We start from the raw sequence: 19,181 nt of genomic DNA, 5'->3' as shown, positions 1-19,181 counted from the left end.
GTTCAGACAGAAACAGGAACAAGAGAAAAGCTGAGGCCAGAGTCTTTACTGGGGTTTCTGTGGGACAAGCAAAGCAGGGCATTGCAAACAGTTTAGGATTGGCTAATTTGAATAATTCCCATGGGCTTTAATCTATAGAGATCTGCCTGGTTCCTAGCCCTGGGATGATTTAAGGCAGGAGAAATATTGTGTTGGGGTATGAGCGTTAGATAAGTAGTTGGTTGGGGCTACAGACTTGGGAGAATTGTTTGCGGCTATAGACTTGGGCTTGGCTGGTTCGCATATGAAAGACATGCTCCTGGCAGAGCTCTTTGCTATCTTTAAAACAGGCTGGCCTTCTCCCTGGCCAACAAGCTTTTTAAGATATCAAAACATCATAAAATATAGAAAATAAAAGCACAATTATAGGCTGACATCCAGTTTCTAGCTTGAATGATTGAGTAGAGAGTGTACCATCTTACAAAGGTAAATAATTCAGGAGGAAAGCAACTTTGGAAGATCTTAGGAGGCTTGCTGAGGACTTAAGTTTCAGAAAACTGTTTGGGATACTTGTGAGGTATCCCAACAGAGATACATGGCAAGCATTAGGATAGATGATTCTGAAAATCAAAGTAGAGATTAGGCTTGGAGTCATCAGCCCTGAAGATGTATATCAGAGTCTCAGTGATAGAGTATGTGATTGTCGGGGTTAGGAAGAAGGAGACTGGCAAAGTTTGCACAGGTACTTCTGTTATTTTCCTTTGCGCGCACGTGCACTCATGCTGCCTTAAGAAACAATAATCTGGGTTGGGTGTGGTTCTGGGGGAGAGGTTCTAGGTCAGAAGCTAAGGAATCCCAAATGTTAAAGAGAAATCTGAAGAAGAGCAGCCATTAAAAGCACTGAGAAAGAAATTACAAGTGAAGAAGTAGGAGAATCAGTACTAAGGACAGGTAATAAGAAGGGGAAAATTTCAAGAAGAGAATGGTCAGCAGTGTCAAGAGTAATGAGTCAACAAATATTTTCTGAGCTGGTCTGTGTGTTCATTATTGTATAGGTAGCAAGTATGTGAATTAAAAGAATGGACCTATCACCTCCCAGGAATAAGTCATGCTCATTCCTGCCTTGGGACGTGGTGTTTCTTCTGCCTGGAATGTTATTCTCTCAAGCTCAAAATATAAAAAGGACAAGCAGAGTCACAGAATTATGAACTGTGAATTATGAAAATTATGGCAGAGTCATAAAGTAACTGGAATAGCACTACAGCACAGTTAAAAGAGCAAGAGCTTTGTAATCAAATGAACTCAGGATTAAAACCCTGTTCCTCCATGTACTGAATGCATGGCCTTGACATATTAATTGACCCCACAATTCCCTCACTTATAAAAATGGGAATACTTACGTGTATTTTGCAGAGTGGTAAGAATTAACAATTAAGCACCTGAATTTGGAGGCATTCAATAAATATTGATTGAATGGATGAAGATTAGCCATTGTGGTTGAAATCCTTTATTATTATTCTTTATTATATCATTAATTCTAAGGCTAAGAATAAAGTTATGAGACAAATTCAAACCTACCTTAATGAAATGATGTCAATCACGTTATAATGATTCTGCTCATTTGTTTTGCTTCTCCTTTAAAACGTTTTGCATATATTCCTAGAATATTCTGTTTCTCAAAATGTAGGATGTCATCCATCAAAGAAATGAAGATATAGGAAAGTGTCTTCCATGAGTTAAAATGGAAAATTAAAGAGAAATCTCTATCGAATGAAAACAATCAGGAGATACTGAGTCACCATTAGTAGCTATAATACCATAAGTATTAGAAAACTAAGGGATAACATAACTGAACAAGTGTAACTCACTATTTAAAGGAGAGCCAGAGTGAATACTCTGGTAATGGGACTACACACACACTACCTTGTGTCTTGTCATGGGATGCAACTCCCTTAAGTCCATCCTTCTTCGTGAGCTTTGAGGTCTGCTAGTGAACTCATTAAACACACTGTCTTTGCATCTGTAAGTCACGTGCACCTGATAAAACAATGAATGGAAGGCAGATAAAACAATGAATGGAAGGCAGATAAAACAATGAATGGAGGGCATTGCAAAGCGACTCCTGAATCCATCTCCCCCACTCCTGTGTTACCTCACTCATGATGTTCTCTACCAAACTGACTCTCACAGTACCCATTTCTTCCTGAAACCACGTCTTTTCAATAAGAAAACCATGTTCATATTTGAAATTTCTTTCCCAGGACTGAACAAATTACCCTCAGTGAGTGGCATGATGGCTGACATAAGAAAGAAGAGAAAAAAATTTGAAAGAGTAAGAAGCTTGCTTCTTGGTGAAAATCAATTGGAAGTGTTTAGGTGGAGCTGTTTGTCTTTCAAGTATTCGTTATATTTTTCTTATGATAGACTCTGAGTCTATTTGCCTGGATGGGATCTCAAATAATCAACTTTTTAATTTCCTCTTAACCAAGCATAAATATCCCTTACGGAATATTTATGGAATGGAATGGATAGAGAATGGTCTAACCTGGAAAACTCAGAATTTTGTTTAAAGTTCATGGAACACTAAATACAACATACAATTATAAATTTATGTCTTACCATAGCCTTAGAGATGTAAAGCATGTGAATATATATGTGATGAAATGGAAGGATTGTTTCACCCTTTTTTTTTTTGCAGTACGGGGGCCTCTTACTGTTGTGGCCTCTCCCGTTGCGGAGCACAGGCTCCGGACGCGCAGGCTCATCAGCCATGGCTCACGGGCCTACCCGCTCCGCGGCATGTGGGATCTTCCCGGACCAGGGCACGAACCCGTGTCCCCTGCGTCGTCAGGCGGACTCTCAACCACTGCGCCACCAGGGAAGCCCTGTTTCACCCTTTTAAGGTGTTGAGAAGATAAACCAATGTGAGAAATGAGATAGCAAATCATTACAGAATCCAATTAAAATTCTGATGTGAGGTCAGAAGCTTGTGGGTTGCACCAAATCTTCTTGATGGAAAATTCTTCTCAACCACTGGGGCTGGGAATGTAATTTATTTCTATTCAGCATATATCTATTGAGAATCTACAATGTGAAGGTCACAGCGTGTTCTCTATGAGCCACAGCCTTTATCCTAAGAACAGTCAGTTATCCAGTAATTTTGGTTTCAGAAACTGAGCCAAGAATTGCATTTCATTAATATTTAAAATAAATTAATGTCACACGTATCTAAATAACTTGCCTGTACAATTCACATAGCATATTCCTCACCACCGATTTACCAAAATGAGACTAGATCCTAATTGAGAATTAATTTCATGGCCAAAGTACAGGATTTAGGAAAAGACAAAAATATTCTGAAACCCACCTATTCCTATCCAAGATCCCTGGAAGGATTTAATGGGGAAAAATACACTGCATGAATATTTTGTTAGAAACCACTGAGACCATAGTCAGTGAAAACAAGAAAACTCATTTTATCTCTCAGTTTTTGGAGAAATCTTCAACCAATGTCTAGAGGAAATTGTGCATGGAGAGATGGAGGTTCTGGTATTTTCCCCTTCTGGTTTCAGATTCCTGAATAATCCCTGTGATACACGCAGAGTGCGGTGTAAGGATTACGTGGATGAAATTGCCTCTGAAATAGGAGTGAAACCCAACCTGTTCTCACTTTTCCTGTGGGATCCAAAGCTGGCTCTGGAAATTTTCTTTGGGCCATGCACACCTTACCAGTACCACCTACAAGGGCCAGGGAAGTGGGCTGGGGCCCAAGGAGCCATCCTGACTCAGAGAGAGCAGATCATCAAGCCCCTGAGGACTCGCACCCTCACCTGTGACCAGGCTCCATACTCTGTGCCATTTTGGCTTCAAAGTGTCTGTGTAGCCCTTCTCTTCTTTGTTCTCAGTTTAGTCATTATTAAAGGATAATCCTCCTACAATCATTACGATATTATAGATTAACAGTGACACACAGTAATTAAGAAACTGGGCATGTGCAAGAGTCTATCCCTCAGTTCAGACTAGATCAGTGCAGTGAATTGTCTAATAATTCCAAAATTACTCATGTATGAGTATTTGGCAAAATTGGAAATTTCAGAAGTCCAAAGGGACAGAGTGACAACTTGAGCTAAAGCCGACCTGAAAATTGGAGATTTCTAACGAAATGGTTTATATGAAATCTTGCTCTGGAAAAGTATATTTAATTTCTATAGTATGACAAATGTTCTAAGTTACCAAGTTCTCCTAGCCTCCTTTTATATGAATTGGCAAATTCTTTGTTTTATATGTAAAACACAGGCTAGGAAAAAGTATCTCTTCAATGATTTAGAAAAGTTAGCAATGAACAAACGTCTTCACCAGAAACTCTTTCCACTAGGATCACATTCATAGAATCATGGATATTGAGGTAGCAGGTTATTTCAGGTATTATCGAGGGTATTTTCAGGATATGGGGTGTGCCAAGGAGAGAAAAAGAGGGACTAATGGAAGTCAGGAAAAGAAGAAACAGGGAGAAAGAGCAAATATTTACAACATTTACAAAAACTTTTACAATTAATCAAAGAGATGAAATATTTTAGTCTCTGGGTCAGTGACTTATATTACAGGCTCTGTCTGAGCTTAGTCCTGATATTCTGTAAAACAGATTTCTCCCCCAGATTTCTTAAGATATGATTGATAATAAAAAATTGTATATTTTTAAAGTGTACAATGTGGTGTTTTGATATACATACACAAAGAGAAATTATTACCACAATCAAACTAATTAACATATTAATTACCTCATAGTTACCTTTGTGTGTGTGTGTGGTGAGAATACTTAAGATCTGTCCTCCTAGCAAATATCGAGTATACAATACAGTATTATTAATTATAGTCATCACACTGTACACTAGGTTTCCAGAAATTATTCATCTATAACTGAATGTCTGTTCCCTTTGACAAACATCTCTCTATTTCCCCACCAGACCCCAGTAAGAACTCTTTTGCTCTCAGTTAATAAGAGTTAAACTTTGCAAAATTCCACATATAAGTGAAACCATGCAGTATTTGCCTTTTCATGTTTGGCTTATTTCACTTGGCATGATGTCCTCCAGTTTCATCCATTATACTCAAATGGCAGAATATCCTTCTAAGACTGAATAAAATTCCATTGTGTATATCTATCACATTTTCTTTATCTCTTCATCCTCTGATGGACACTTAGGTTGCTTCCATAACTTGTGATTAACACTGCATTGAACATGAGAGTGTAGATATCTCTTCCAGATCCTGTTCTCATTTCCTCTGAATATATACCCAGAAGTGGGATTGCTGGACTATATGGTAGTTCTATTTTTCATTTTTTGAGGAACCACCATACTATTTCCCTAAGTGGCTGTACCAGTTTACATTTCCACCAACAGTGTACGAGTACTCCATTTTCTCCACATCTTCACCAATACTTATCTTTTGACTTTTTTTATAATAGGCATCTTAACATGTGTGAGGTGATACCTCATTTTACATTTGCATTTCCCTAATGATTAGTGTTGTTGAGCATCTTTTCATGTAACTGTTGGTCATTTATGTCTTCTTTGGAAAAAGTCTAATCAAGCCCTTTGCCCATTTTTAAATTGTTTTTTTTTCCATTGAGTTGTATGACTTCCTGATATATTTTGGACATTAATCACTAATTGAATATATGGTTTGCATATATTTTCTCCCATTCCATAGATTGCCTCTTAATTTTGTTGATTGTGTCATTTGCTGCATAGAAAATTTTTAGTTTGATATAGTCCCACCTGTTTATTTTTGCTTTTATTGCCTGTGTTTTTTGTGTCATATGCAAAAAACAATTGCCAATACCAATGTCAAGGAGCTTTTTCCCTATGTTTTCTTCTAGGACTATTATGGTTTCAGGTCTCACATTTAAGTGTCTAAGTCTTTAACTCACTTGAGTTGATTTTTGGCATAGGATAGGCATATGGCATAGGATAACAGTCCAATTTCATCCTTTCACATGGGGATATCCAGTTTTCTCAGTATCATTTATTAAAAAGGTTATCTTTTCCCTGTTGTGTATTCTTGGTATCTTTGTCAAAGATTAGTTGACTGTATATGGTTGAGTTTATTTCTAGGCTATATATTCTGTTCCATTGGTATATGTGTTTGTTTTTATGCCAGTACCATACCATTTTGATTATGATAGCTTTGTAGTATATTTTGAAATCAGGGAGTACAATGTCTCCAGTTCTGTTCTTCTAGCTTTATCTACTTGCTTTATCTACTCGCTTTATCTACTCAAGGTCTTTTGTGGTTCCATACAAATTTTAGGGTTGTTTTTCTATTTCTCTAAAAATTACCATTGGAATTTTGATAAGAATTGCATTGAATATGTAGATTGCTTTAGGTATTATGGATATTTTGGCAATATTAATTATTCCAATCCATGAACACAGGATATCTTTCCATTTATGTGTGTCTTCAATTTCTTTCATCAAAGTTTTGTGAGTTTTAGTGTACAGATATTTTACTTCCTTGGCTAAATTTATTCCTCAGTCTTTTATTCTTTTTGATGTTATTGTAAATGAGATTTGTTTTCTTAATTTCTTTTCAGATGGTTTGTTGATAGTATATAGAAATGAAACTGATTTTGTGTGTTGCTTTTGAAGCTACAACTTTACTGAATTCATTTATTAGCTCTAACAATTTTTGGTGGAGTCTTTAGGGTTTTCTGTATATAAGATCATATCATCTGCAAACAGAGACTTCTACTTTTTCCTTTCTGATTTGGATGATTTTTATTTCTTTTTCTTATCTAATTGTTCTAGCTAGGACTTTTAGTACTATGTTGAATAGAAGTGGTAAGAGTGGGTATCCTTATATTGTTCCTGAACATATGTGAACTTAATTATGTTGAGTTATATTCCCTCTACATCCAGTTTGTTGGGAATTTTTATAATGAAAAGTTACTGAATTATGTCAGATGTTTTTCTGTGTGTATTGAGATGATCATATGATTTTTATCTGTCATTCTGTTAATACAGTGTATCACTTTGATTCATTTGTGTATATTGAACCATTCTTGTACCCAAAGGATAAATATAACTTTATCATGGTGTATGATCCTTTTAATGTGCTGTTTAATTCAGTTTTGCTAGACTCTTGTTGAAGAATTTTACATCTGTGTTCATCAAGGTTATAGGCCTGTAATTTTCTTTCCTTAGAGTGTCCTTGTCTGGCTTTGGTATCAGGTTAATGCTGGTCTTGTAAAATGAGTTTGAAAGTGTCCCATCCTCTTCAATTTTTTGGAAGAGTTTGAGAAAGATTAGTATTAATTCTTCTTTAAATGTTTGGTAGAATTCACCAATGAAGTCATCTGGTCTGGATTTTCTTTGTTGGCATGTAATTGTTAGTAGTCTCTTGTGATCCTTTGCATTTCTGTGGTATCAGTTGTAATGAATCCTCTTTCATTTCTGATTTATTTTTTGAGTATTCTCCCTTTTTTCTTAGTCTAGAAAGGTTTGTCAATTTTGTATATCTTTTTAAAAAACTCAGTTTTGCTGATCTTTTTTATTGTCTTTATTGTTTCTATTTCATTTATTTTTGCTCTGATCTTTGTTAATTCCTTCCTTCTGCTAACTTTGGGCTTTGATTGTTCTTCTCTTTGCTTTCTCTTCCCTTTATACCTTGAAATAAAAAGTTAGGTTGTTTATTTGAGATTTTTTTCCCCTAATGTAGGCATTTATCACTTTATTATTTTTTTAACATCTTTATTGGAGTATAATTGCTTTATAATGTTGTATTAGTTTCTGCTGTATAACAAAGTGAATCAGCTATATGTATACATATATCCCCATATCCCCTCCCCACTTGCATCTCCCTCTCACCCTCCCTATCCCACCCCTCTGGATGGTCACAAGGCACTGAGCTGATCTCCCTGTGCTATGCAGCTGCTTCCCACTAGCTATCTATTTTACATTTGGTAGTGTATATATGTCAACACTATTCTCTCACTTCGTCCCAGCTTACCCTTCCTCCTCCCCGTGTCCTCAAGTTCATTCTCTACATCTGTGCCTTTATTCCTGTCCTGTCCCTAGGTTCATCAGAACCATTTTTTCTTTTTTTTTTTTAGATTTTAAACTTCCCCCTTTGTACTGTTTGGGCCCATGGGTAGCAACAGATGCCCCAACTCTATCAGCATCTATACACAAAACACCTCCCACAGAGCTCACATCAGTGGAACTCACAATAAATACTTATACCTGAATTATCAAGTTCCATTGAACCCAAATATGCTGGCAGGATTCAGGGCAAGTGGAAAGTAGTTTTGAAATTCGTTTCTGGCTATATACTTATCCTGGATCTTTGGTGGTGTCTTTTTCAAAGAAACAATAATTGCACGTATATTATAATTTTTGACATCAGATAATATTTTGCTGTGTAAATAAGATGGTCTATACCAATTTTTTCAGATTCCACATATATGCATGCATATGCATGATATTTGTTTTTCTCTTTCTGACTTAACTTCACTCTGTACAACAGTCTCTAGGTCCATCCATGTCTCTACAAATGATCCAATTTCATTCCTTGTTATGGCTAATATTTCATTGTGTATACGTACCACATCTTCTTTATCCATTCCTCTGTTGATGAACATTTAGGTTGCTTCCATGTCCTGACTATTGTAAATAGTGCTGCAATGAACAATGGGGTACATGTGTCTTTTTGAATTATGTTTTTCTCTGAGTATATGCCGTTAGTGGGATTTCTGGGTCATATGGTAATTCTATTTTTAGTCTTTTAAGGAACCTCCATACTGTTCTCCATAGTGGCTGTATCAATTTACATTCCCACCAACAATGCCTGAGTGTTCCCTTTTCTCCACACCCTCTCTAGCATTTATTGTTTGTAGATTTTTTTTAATGATGGCCATTCTGACAGATGTGAGGTGATACCTCATTGTAGTTTTGATTTGCATTTCACTAATAATTAGTGATGTTGAGCATCTTTTCATGTGCCTCTTGGCCATCTGTAAGACAGTATGAGTTTTGTTTTATTCTAAGATTAATGACTTATGAACTCCCTTTTGAAATAAGGAGAGAATTTTTACATTAAAAAGGAAAATTTCCTTTAAGGCAATTAATATATAACTGTTATGAATTTGGAGGTGCTAACAATAGACATATATATTTCTCCTTATTGGTTCTAAGTGAGTGAGAAAAAGCCATAGAAGAAAAATGTGGATTAAAATATAGCATTGCCTTCCTCACCCAAAATACAAGGTCTTCCTGTTCAACCTGGATTAGAAAATTTCACTTAACCCACAATCAGAATCAGAATCCTATTTCTTCTCCCTCAGATCTAGACTTTGGAAAATGCCTAGGACAGTGGGTTCTTCAAAGAGCTCATCTCTAGCCAGATGCATGGAGGACCACAGTCTGCTTCCCACCCTTAAAGAGCAGAAGAAACAACCTAAGTAAGACAGGCAGGGCTCCAGGTCTTCTTCAGGTCAACCAAACGACACTCTACCATTTCACCCATCAGAAAAGCCATTTCCCCTCCCACCAAGAGAAGTGAGTGAGGATGCAGAGGGAGGAAAAATCAGAAGTAACACTCTGAAAATGCTCCCCTCCTGGGAGATAAATCAGGGATTCCCCCATCAAGACAAGGTTGAGATACAAATGGCTTGACCTTAAGAGTATTGAGCCCATTCCTTCCTTCATGGGTCCCTATGCTGTCCTTCAGTTCTATGATGGGGACTCAAAGAGAATGGTCATGTACTATCCTCACAACCTCACTCTCTAATTGAAGGAAGAATAAAAAGCAGATGAAATAATGGGCAGTAACAGAAAACTAGAAAATTACATGGTTATCTCTTAAACTGTGTATTACCAATTATAGGTATGGAAAAAAGGTCAAAGAGAATTAAAGTAGTCAAGAAAGACTTGAACGGGGAGACAAAATCTGAGTTTTAATTACATTTTTCTCAATGAACAGAACTGAGTCTTAATAAATAGATATAACTGGGTACATATAGAAAAGAGAAGACTTTTTGGACAAAAGGAATAACAGTAATATTATATATTAAAATCAGAAGCTCACAATGTGCTGTGTAATGTAATGGTGACATGTAAGAACAAGGGCTGGTGTCAAAGCTGTAGCTTTTTTGTAGTCTTTGTTAAATAACTCAGGTAGAATTGTAAAGCTTTTCTCAGAATGTATCCTCTATTTTTCTTGGACTTTGTACTTAAATTTTCCATTTGTAAATATTTAAGATTTCTTAATGTAAATTTCCACATTGTATTTTTGTGGTTTTCTCAGACTTTGTATCCAGTATACAAGCTGATAGTTCTCTAACAGTCTGAATTGTAGAATGACAGAGCTAGGAGAGAACTAACTTGTAGCTCCCAACATAATAACTTATTTGCGTTAATGTTTTTTGGGTTTTTTTTTTCAGATTCTGAGACTAAGCGCACCTTGCACAGCTATAGTAAACACTGAGATAGAAATAGGTCATGAGAAACAATAGGTAAATTCAAAACTTTATGTGACAGGACCTGAGAAATGGATCAGACATTGTAGGAAAGGTGATGTGAGAAGTTAATCCCCTGCTCTTAACAATTTATAAAAAACACATCTAAGGCTCAGATAAGTAGGATAAGAAGTAAAATTATTGGGCACAACTCTCTTATAGGTTTTGCTCAGCACAAGACAAGGTGCATGGATATGGAACTAGGTTTGGGATAATGGGAATCCCCTTGATACCATACTCTTTACCCGTTGTAATAAAACAGTCCAAAAATTCTCTCCCACATTGATGATCAACACATAGGCAGAGAATCCATTAAATGCAAGGTTTAACCTGACAATGATAGAAAGGAAAATACCTTTCTTTGGAATATTTCATAAAGGACTTTGGTTATGAGTTCCATAAAGATATCTTTTAATTTCTTAATTTCAGGTTTTTTACATATTTTTTCTTGTGATGAGAACTTTTAAGATCTACTTTCTCAGTGACTTTCAAATATACAATACAGTATTATTAACTAAAGTCACTTCTGCACATTACACCCCTAGGATTTATTTATTTTATAACTGGCCCTTTATACCTTTTGATCACCTTCACTTATTCCCTTCAACCCTCGCCTCTTTAAATTCCACATACAAGTGAGATTGTTCAGTATTTGTCTTTCTCTCTATGAATTTCACTTAGAATAATGTCCTTGAGGTCCATTCATACTGTTGTAAATGGCAAGATTTCCTTCTTTTTATGGCTGAATAATATTCCTTTGTGTGTGTATGCCTTTTTGATTTCTTAATTAGTCTAAAAATGTAATATTTTAGTATTTAAATATATTATAGCAAAAAGCCATACAGAATATGATATATCCTAAATAGCTTTCAACTGCCCCATCTCACACCTCATTGAATAAAATTTTAGTAGCATCATTCTTAACTCTTCTTGCACATTTAATTCTCAAAATTGTAAGCAGTGAAAGGGGTCTAGACACACACATTGTGACTGAAAGCCTCAGGTTCCAAAGTCAGACTGACTCGGGTCCAAACCCCAGCCCTAACTCCTGTTACTATACAATATGGGGCAAGGTGCCTCACCCAACCAAGTTTCTGTGTCCTCATCTGTGACATGTGGATAATAGTTTCTACCTCACAGAAGAGTCATGATGATAAAATGAGTGGTGCACCTTAGCACTGTGCCTTATAAGTATCAGATATTATTGTGATTACTTTAATTTTCTGCTGCATTTTTATCCTCCTGAGGAGTTCAGAAATGCAAGTTAGATCTTCATCTTTGACGAATGGCACACACAAGGCTATTGAGACAGCATGGACAACAGAAGCCCGCCCGCACTAATGTAATGTGCCTTAAAGTTTATCCAAGCCAAGTCCGGGAATTCCCCAAAGAAAATACTTTCAACCTCTTTAAACTCTTCATACTTCCACTTCTTAGACAAAATACAAACATATTTTTCTGAATCCAAGTGCTTCCCAATAGTTATAGTTCTTTACCACAGTGCAGATGCCTATCAATAATGTTAATTTTGATGATAAGTTGTTTTATGAAAGTTAAAAAACAAAAATTTGTTGAACTGACCCTAGACATAAAAGTTTTGTTGGAAATGAGAATGTGGATCAAAATCTTCAACCACCGTTTTTTTTTTTTAACATCTTTATTGGAGTATAATTGCTTTACAATGATGTGTTAGTTTCTGCTTTATAACAAAGTGAATCAGTTATACATATACATATGTCCCCATATTTCTTCCCTCTTGCATCTCCCTCCCTCCCACCCTCCCTATCCCACCCCTCTAGGTGGTCACAAAGCACCTAGCTGATCTCCCTGTGCTATGCGGCTGCTTCCCACTAGCTATCTATTTTACATTCGGTAGTGTATATATGTCCATGACACTCTGTCACTTTGTCCCAGCTTACCCTTCCCCCTCCCCGTATCCTTCTCTGTTCCCAACGTACTTGGGCATGATGGCAGCAGCAATGTGAATGCAAGGACCAGATAAGGAATATTCTGCTGTCCTTGGTTCTCTAGACTTCTCAGACTCTATAGGCTGAGGAGATTACCCAAGGTATTTGAAGAGTTGGGACTAGATATGAACTCCAGAAGCTTTCCTTTCAGGGTGAATGAACTTTCAGATCTTTCAGCCATGAACAAATACACATAATCAGAAGTATGCATTGCTAAGAATGGTTCAGTCCACTTCCGAGAGACCCCTTCAGACAAATGGATCCTTCTGTAGGGCATGAAAAAGCCTCCATCCTATCTCCCTCATACCAGATAATACCCAACAAGAAACTGCATCCAGTGAAAACGCAACAAACACTTCTGACTAAATAACTCCCACTGAGCAAGCCCATTCCCAAGGGGAGTAAATGAGTAAGAAGACATATTATAAGCTTAGTTTTGTTTTGTTTTGTTTTTTCAAAGTGTCACAGAGGTTTATTTCCTGCTCATGCAAAACCTATTGTGGGTCCAGGTGAACTTCCAGGGCAATGGTCCTCCAATTGGCAACTCATTTTCCAGGTGGCTTGGATCTTTTTTTTTTTTTAATTGGAGAAGCTTAGTATTTTTGACATGTAGTTTTCTCTGACACTTTGAAGGAGTCTATTTCAAAATAATGATACTTATAAATGTGAAACAATTTGAAATATGAACTAATTACTTTACATAATGTTCTTTAGATGCCAGGAAACATTAATAGCCCTTTGTGTTTGAAATGATGAAACAGATCTGTACAGTTGGCTGGCCTTAAGGCACTGCAGTGAGTAGATTAAGAACCAGGAACGCCCAAAGTAGATCCTGTGGTTTAAATCACACAGCTGGCTGTCACTGTTTCCAAAGCCTTGAAGGAAATCCTAGCCAATTAGTAAATAAGCGACTCCAGTGCTGCAGGAGGTGGAAGCAGCAGCCGCCTTGTACTGTACATCATAAGACAGCTTCACACTCCTGCAATGACACCTCGACGACAGGGAATCACAGGTCCCAGTTTTCCCAGCTTATTGGAATTCAAGTGAGTATCACAGTGGGTGGCTCATAGCTTGGTGCCCCAGCTGGTTACAATTCAAAGCATGACTAGGTCCTTATATTCTCAGAAAATCCTTCCCTTAGCTGACTTAAGCATCCTGTTTAATAAGCAGACAAAACCAGTTGAAGCATGATCCTACTCTGAACCTAAAGGAAGCACCATTGTTCTAACATTGTGCTAGCAGTATTTTCCATTTATGCAATTTCATTCATTCATATTCAGTCATCCATACAACAAACATTTCAGAGCTCCAGACGCTGTCCTAGGCGCTAGGGATACAGCAGAAAACAAGAAAAACAAAGTCCCTTGGTAGTGTGGAGCTACATAATGTAGGGGGAGATAAATACTAAACAGGTAGATAATAAGCATAATGTCAAGGAGGGAAAAGGACCAGGAAGAAGAATAAAAATTTGTTATATAGAATATGGTCTGGGAAGGACTCTCTGGGGAAGAGCATCGCAGCAAAGACCTGAATGTAGTGAAAGAGGCAACTATTGTGAGCAACTTGGTATCTAGTCTCTCTCATTGTTTTTGATGTACATAAATATGTTTTTCTTCAAAAATTGAAACACACCTACTTTATTTTAAACTTACATAATTTATTTCAGTAACCCACCAATTGATGGAATTTAGTTTGTTTCAACATATTGGAATTTATAAAAATAATTGACTGAAAACTAATTATTAATTAATTATGAAATAGTGGGTAATGAAGACTGTAAGTAGCTAAAAGACTAAAGGCTGGAAAATGTGCCGATGGCATATCCAAAGATCATTTTCATGTTGACCAGTTTGCTCTTAGCCAATTACTGCACTTCACCCAGAACACTCCTTTACTATTTCACCATCACCTTCGTAATCAATCATTACCCTGGAGAGCCTATGAGCAACTTCAACACACAAGTAATTCAAGAGCTACCATCCGTGGCATCGAGAATCAAGAAAGAACATCTGAGCAGGAAACACCATCTGGCTCCCCTCCTTAAACACACAAGTCCCTTACTGATAACAAAATACACCTGGAACCTTCCTAATGCTGTGGAAATTCTACCTCAACCTAGCCTCTGCTTTCATGTGGCTCTGCCTCACTATCCATCCACTCTCTGCCATATCCTGCCCTGCTTCTCTATACCCCAGCTTTGAAAACTTGAGGAGGTGACCTAGACACATGACATAAGAAGTACTGAATTCCCACAGGATGCAATCCATTCTGTCACTTAGCACAAGGGAGGGTATGAACTGAAAGAAGAGTCATGGGAGCCTAGCCACTGTTCCTCCCTTAATAAGCCAGGTCTTTTCAAGGACCCTGGGGCCCTGCTGCACCTGTGATACAAAGCCTAAGGAAGAGGAGACTTCCTGTTCATCTTTTTAAGTGGGCCAACTCACTAGGCTGTCACCCGAACCCCTCCACCCTCATTTGTTCCCCACTTATCAGTCCTTACTACTGTACTTATTCCTTGGCCATTATTTATAGCCCCAGCCCATCTCTGTGGTTGCCTTTTATGCCCTCTCATCCGGGCAGCCTTCAAAATTCCGTTAGTTATTTTACACCTTAGCTTTCTAGCAAAGTTTTATTTTATTCACTCCTCCCCCCATCCAAAAAAAAAAAAAGGAAAACTCATAAATTATAGCTATCCAGAGTCTTTTTAGACAAAGATGGACAGCCCCAAGTTCAACTAAACATACAAACCTTTTCAAAGTTGCAAACAAATGTATAAATAATATAGAGTATAAATATTTGACTTAAAGTATCTGAGAAACTATCTCTGTAGGTGTGCTAAATATGAATTGTCACATTCAAGTAATTTGGATAAAAGCCTTTTCCCTTTCTACAGTGTGGGGATGTCTGTGAATTGTGAAACTGCAGAATTTGTTCCAAATTAGAAAGAGAGTTGGAAAGAGAAAAATAGGGAGGCAGCAGGTGGGTGGTAGAAGCATTGTTGTAGCAATCTTTCTGGAAACTTGTTTCTGTTGCTAAGATGAGCACACCACTTCCACCTAGTTGGCAGGTGGAACTCACAGAGGCAGTTTTACAATATTACAAAGTGCCATTTGTAGCTGTATTTGCAAAATTAAGATTATGAAACGCACCCTATTAATGTCATCTAATTTGATCTTTCAAGACAAATCTAGGGCAGGTGAGTAACAACAAAATATATGGACAAAAATTGGAACAACAGAGTGCAGACTTAGAACTTTCTGATATGATGGAATGTTATAAACACATTCTCCAGATTATGAACTTCTGCCTTTTCCATTGTGTTCAGTTCAATGAAAAGGCAGACCTCTAAGGAATCCCCAGTGGATGACCAAACGCAATATCGGGACTAAAGCAATGCACCAGGCAAAGCAAATATCCCTGTGGGTATTTCCAATAAAATCCTAGTGACAGCTGATTACATGGACTTTATTTAAATAAATAAGTTACATAATTTCCAAGGAATGCCGATTAATGTTACCAGCTATTCTTGGTCTCATGTTTCTGTATGAACACACTGAAGTCAGGAGCTAGAGATTGACCAGATGGGACTTGGATCAAGACCCCCTGCCAGGACTTGACTGGTTCAACATGAGTAACTTCTGGAGATCCTGCCAGGTCAAAATTGTGGTGTAGTATCAGATATTGGGTTTCCCCACCTCAAGTTGGGGGTAACGTATAGGACTTGCAGAGAGCAACAGGTCTTTGTGCAAACAGGAGCTCTGTAAAGGACAAAGTCAGAGGCACACAAGTCAGGCTGGGAGCCACGGGGGTCTGGAGGCCAAGAGCATTGATACCTCTGGTTTGCTGGTTGTCACAACCTGGTATTACTGTGATCAACAAGCAATGGTGAGGAAAGTCCTTGCTCAAGGACATATTAAAGGGCTTACATGGGCACTGACATTATTCTCACCACACAATCCAGTAGTCAGTGCTTCTCTAAAAGATTGTATGTTATTTCTCCAAAAGAATTTACAAGTTACTCTTTTAAAAATGAATATAAGCATGTTTGGGATCATCTGCATGACCAATGACCAAATTCGTTTATGTTCATGACTGCATTGGTGCCAAAAGGAACAAGTTTTTAATTGTCTCAAACAACTAAAGAGAATGTAATATGTAAACGATAAACAACTAAGTGAAGGCTAAGCAAGTTTTCTGTGGTAAAGGGAGAAAAGTGAAAAACAATTTTTAACATCTTTATTGGAGTATAATTGCTTTACAATAGTATGTTAGCTTCTGCTTTAAAACAAAGTGAATCAGTTATACATATACATATGTCCCCATATCTCTTCCCTCTTTCATCTCCCTCCCTCCCACCCTCCCTATCTCACCCCTCTAGGTGGTCACAAAGCACAGAGCTGATCTCCATGTGCTATGTGGCTGCCTCCCACTAGCTATCTATTTTACATTTGGTAGTGTATATATGTCCATGCCACTCTCTCACTTTGTCCCAGCTTACCCTTCCCCCTCCCCGTATCCTCAAGTCCATTCTCTAGTAGGTCTGTGTCTTTATTCCCATCTTACCCCTAGGTTCTTCACGACCATTTTTTTTCTTTTCTTTCCTTTTTTTTTTTTTTAGATTCCATATATATGTGTTAGCATGCGGTATTTGTCTTTCTCTTTCTGACTTACTTCACTCTGCATGACAGTCTCTAGGTCCATCCACCTCACTACAAATAACTCAGTTTCATTCCGTTTTATGGCTGAATAATATTCCATTGTATATACGTGCCACATCTTCTTTATCCATTCATCTGTTGATAGACACTTAGGTTGCTTCCATGTCCTGGCTATTGTAAATAGAGCTGCAATGAACATTGTGGTACATGACTCTTTTTGAATTATGGTTTTCTCAGGGTATATGCCCAGTAGTGGGATTGCTGGGTCATATGGTAGTTCTATTTTTAGTTTTTTAAGGAACCTCCGTACTGTTCTCCATAGTGGCTGAATCAATTTACATTCCCACCAACAGTGCAAGAGTGTTCCCTTTTCTCCACACCCTCTCCAGAATTTATCATTTGTAGATTTTTTGATGATGGCCATTCTGACCGGTGTGAGATATCTCGTTGTAGTTTTGATTTGCATTTCTCTAATGATTAATGATGTTGAGCACTCTTTCATGTGTTTGTTGACCGTCTGTATATCTTCTTGGGAGAAGTATCTATTTAGATCTTCTGCCCATTTTTGGATTACATTGTTTGTTTTTTGATATTGAGCTGCATGAGTTGCTTGTATGTTTTGGAGATTAATCCTTTGTCAGTTGCTTCATTTGCAAATATTTTCTCCCATTCTGAGGGTTGTTTTTTCATCTTATTTATGGTTTCCTTTGCCGTGCAAAAGCTTTTAAGTTTCATTAGGTCCCATTTGTTTATTTTTGTTTTTATTTCCATTTCTCTAGGAGGTGGGGCAAAAAGGATCTTGCTGTGATTTATGTCATAGAGTGTTCTGCCTATGTTTTCCTCTAAGAATTTGATGGCCTTAAATTTGGGTCTTTAATCCATTTTGAGTTTATTTTTGTGTATGGTGTTAGGGAGTGTTCTAATTTCATTCTTTTACATGTACCTGTCCAGTTTTCCCAGCACCACTTATTGAAGAGGCTGTCTTTTCTCCACTGTATATTCTTGCCTCCTTTATCAAAGATAAGGTGACCATGTGTGCGTGGGTTTATCTCTGGGCTTTCTATCCTGTTCCATTGATCTATATTTCTGTTTTTGTGCCAGTACCATTCTATCTTGATTACTGTAGCTTTGTAGTATAATCTGAAGTCAGGGAGCCTGATTCCTCCAGCTCTGTTTTTCTTTGTCAAGATTGCTTTGGCTATTTGGGGTATTTTGTGTTTACATACAAATTGTGAAATGTTTTGTTCCAGTTCTGTGAAAAATGCCAGTGGTTGATAGGGATTGCATTGAATCTGTAGATTGCTTTGGGTAGTATAGTCATTTTCACAATGTTGATTCTTCCAATCCAGGAACATGGTATACCTCTCCATCTATTTGTATCATCTTTAATTTCTTTCATCAGTGTTTTATAGTTTTCTGCATACATGTCTTTTGTCTCCTTCGGTAGGTTTATTCCTAGGTATTTTATTCTTTTTGTTGCAATAGTAAATGAGAGTGTTTTCTTAATTTCACTTACAGATTTTTCATCATTAGTGTATAGGAATGCAAGAGATTTCTGTGTATTAATTTTGTATCCTGCTACTTTACCAAATTCATTGATTAGCTCTAGTAGTTTTCTGGTAGCATCTTAGGATTCTCTATGTATAGTATCATGTCATCTGCAAACAGTGACAACTTTACTTCTTCTTTTCCGATTTGGTTTCCTTTTATTTCTTTTTCTTCTCTGATTGCTGTAGCTAAGTAAAATTTTTTAAAAAGAGAGAGAGAGGAAGAAGAACTCAACTTGTCACATGACACATAGTGATGTAGCCATACCAATACCAGAAGAACTGCAGCAGGTTATACCAGGTTCATACTGAAAGCCTTGGAATAAGAACTACTATGTGGTATACTGTACAGTTAAATCAATTATGAATGCCACACATTTCAGGTCCTCTGTAGTACAAGGCTAAATTAAGCAAAAGAGAGGATACTTTGATAAATGTGTAGGACTACCCATCATAGGACAGACACACAGCCTGGCCTCAAGAAGAACCTGCTGCAGAATCTGGAAAACTGCTA

The sequence above is a fragment of the Globicephala melas genome, chromosome 1, assembly GCF_963455315.2.
Source record: "Globicephala melas chromosome 1, mGloMel1.2, whole genome shotgun sequence".
Taxonomy (NCBI): domain Eukaryota; kingdom Metazoa; phylum Chordata; class Mammalia; order Artiodactyla; family Delphinidae; genus Globicephala; species Globicephala melas.
The sequence above is the reverse complement of the archived record's forward strand: the minus strand, read 5'-3'. Positions refer to the sequence as shown.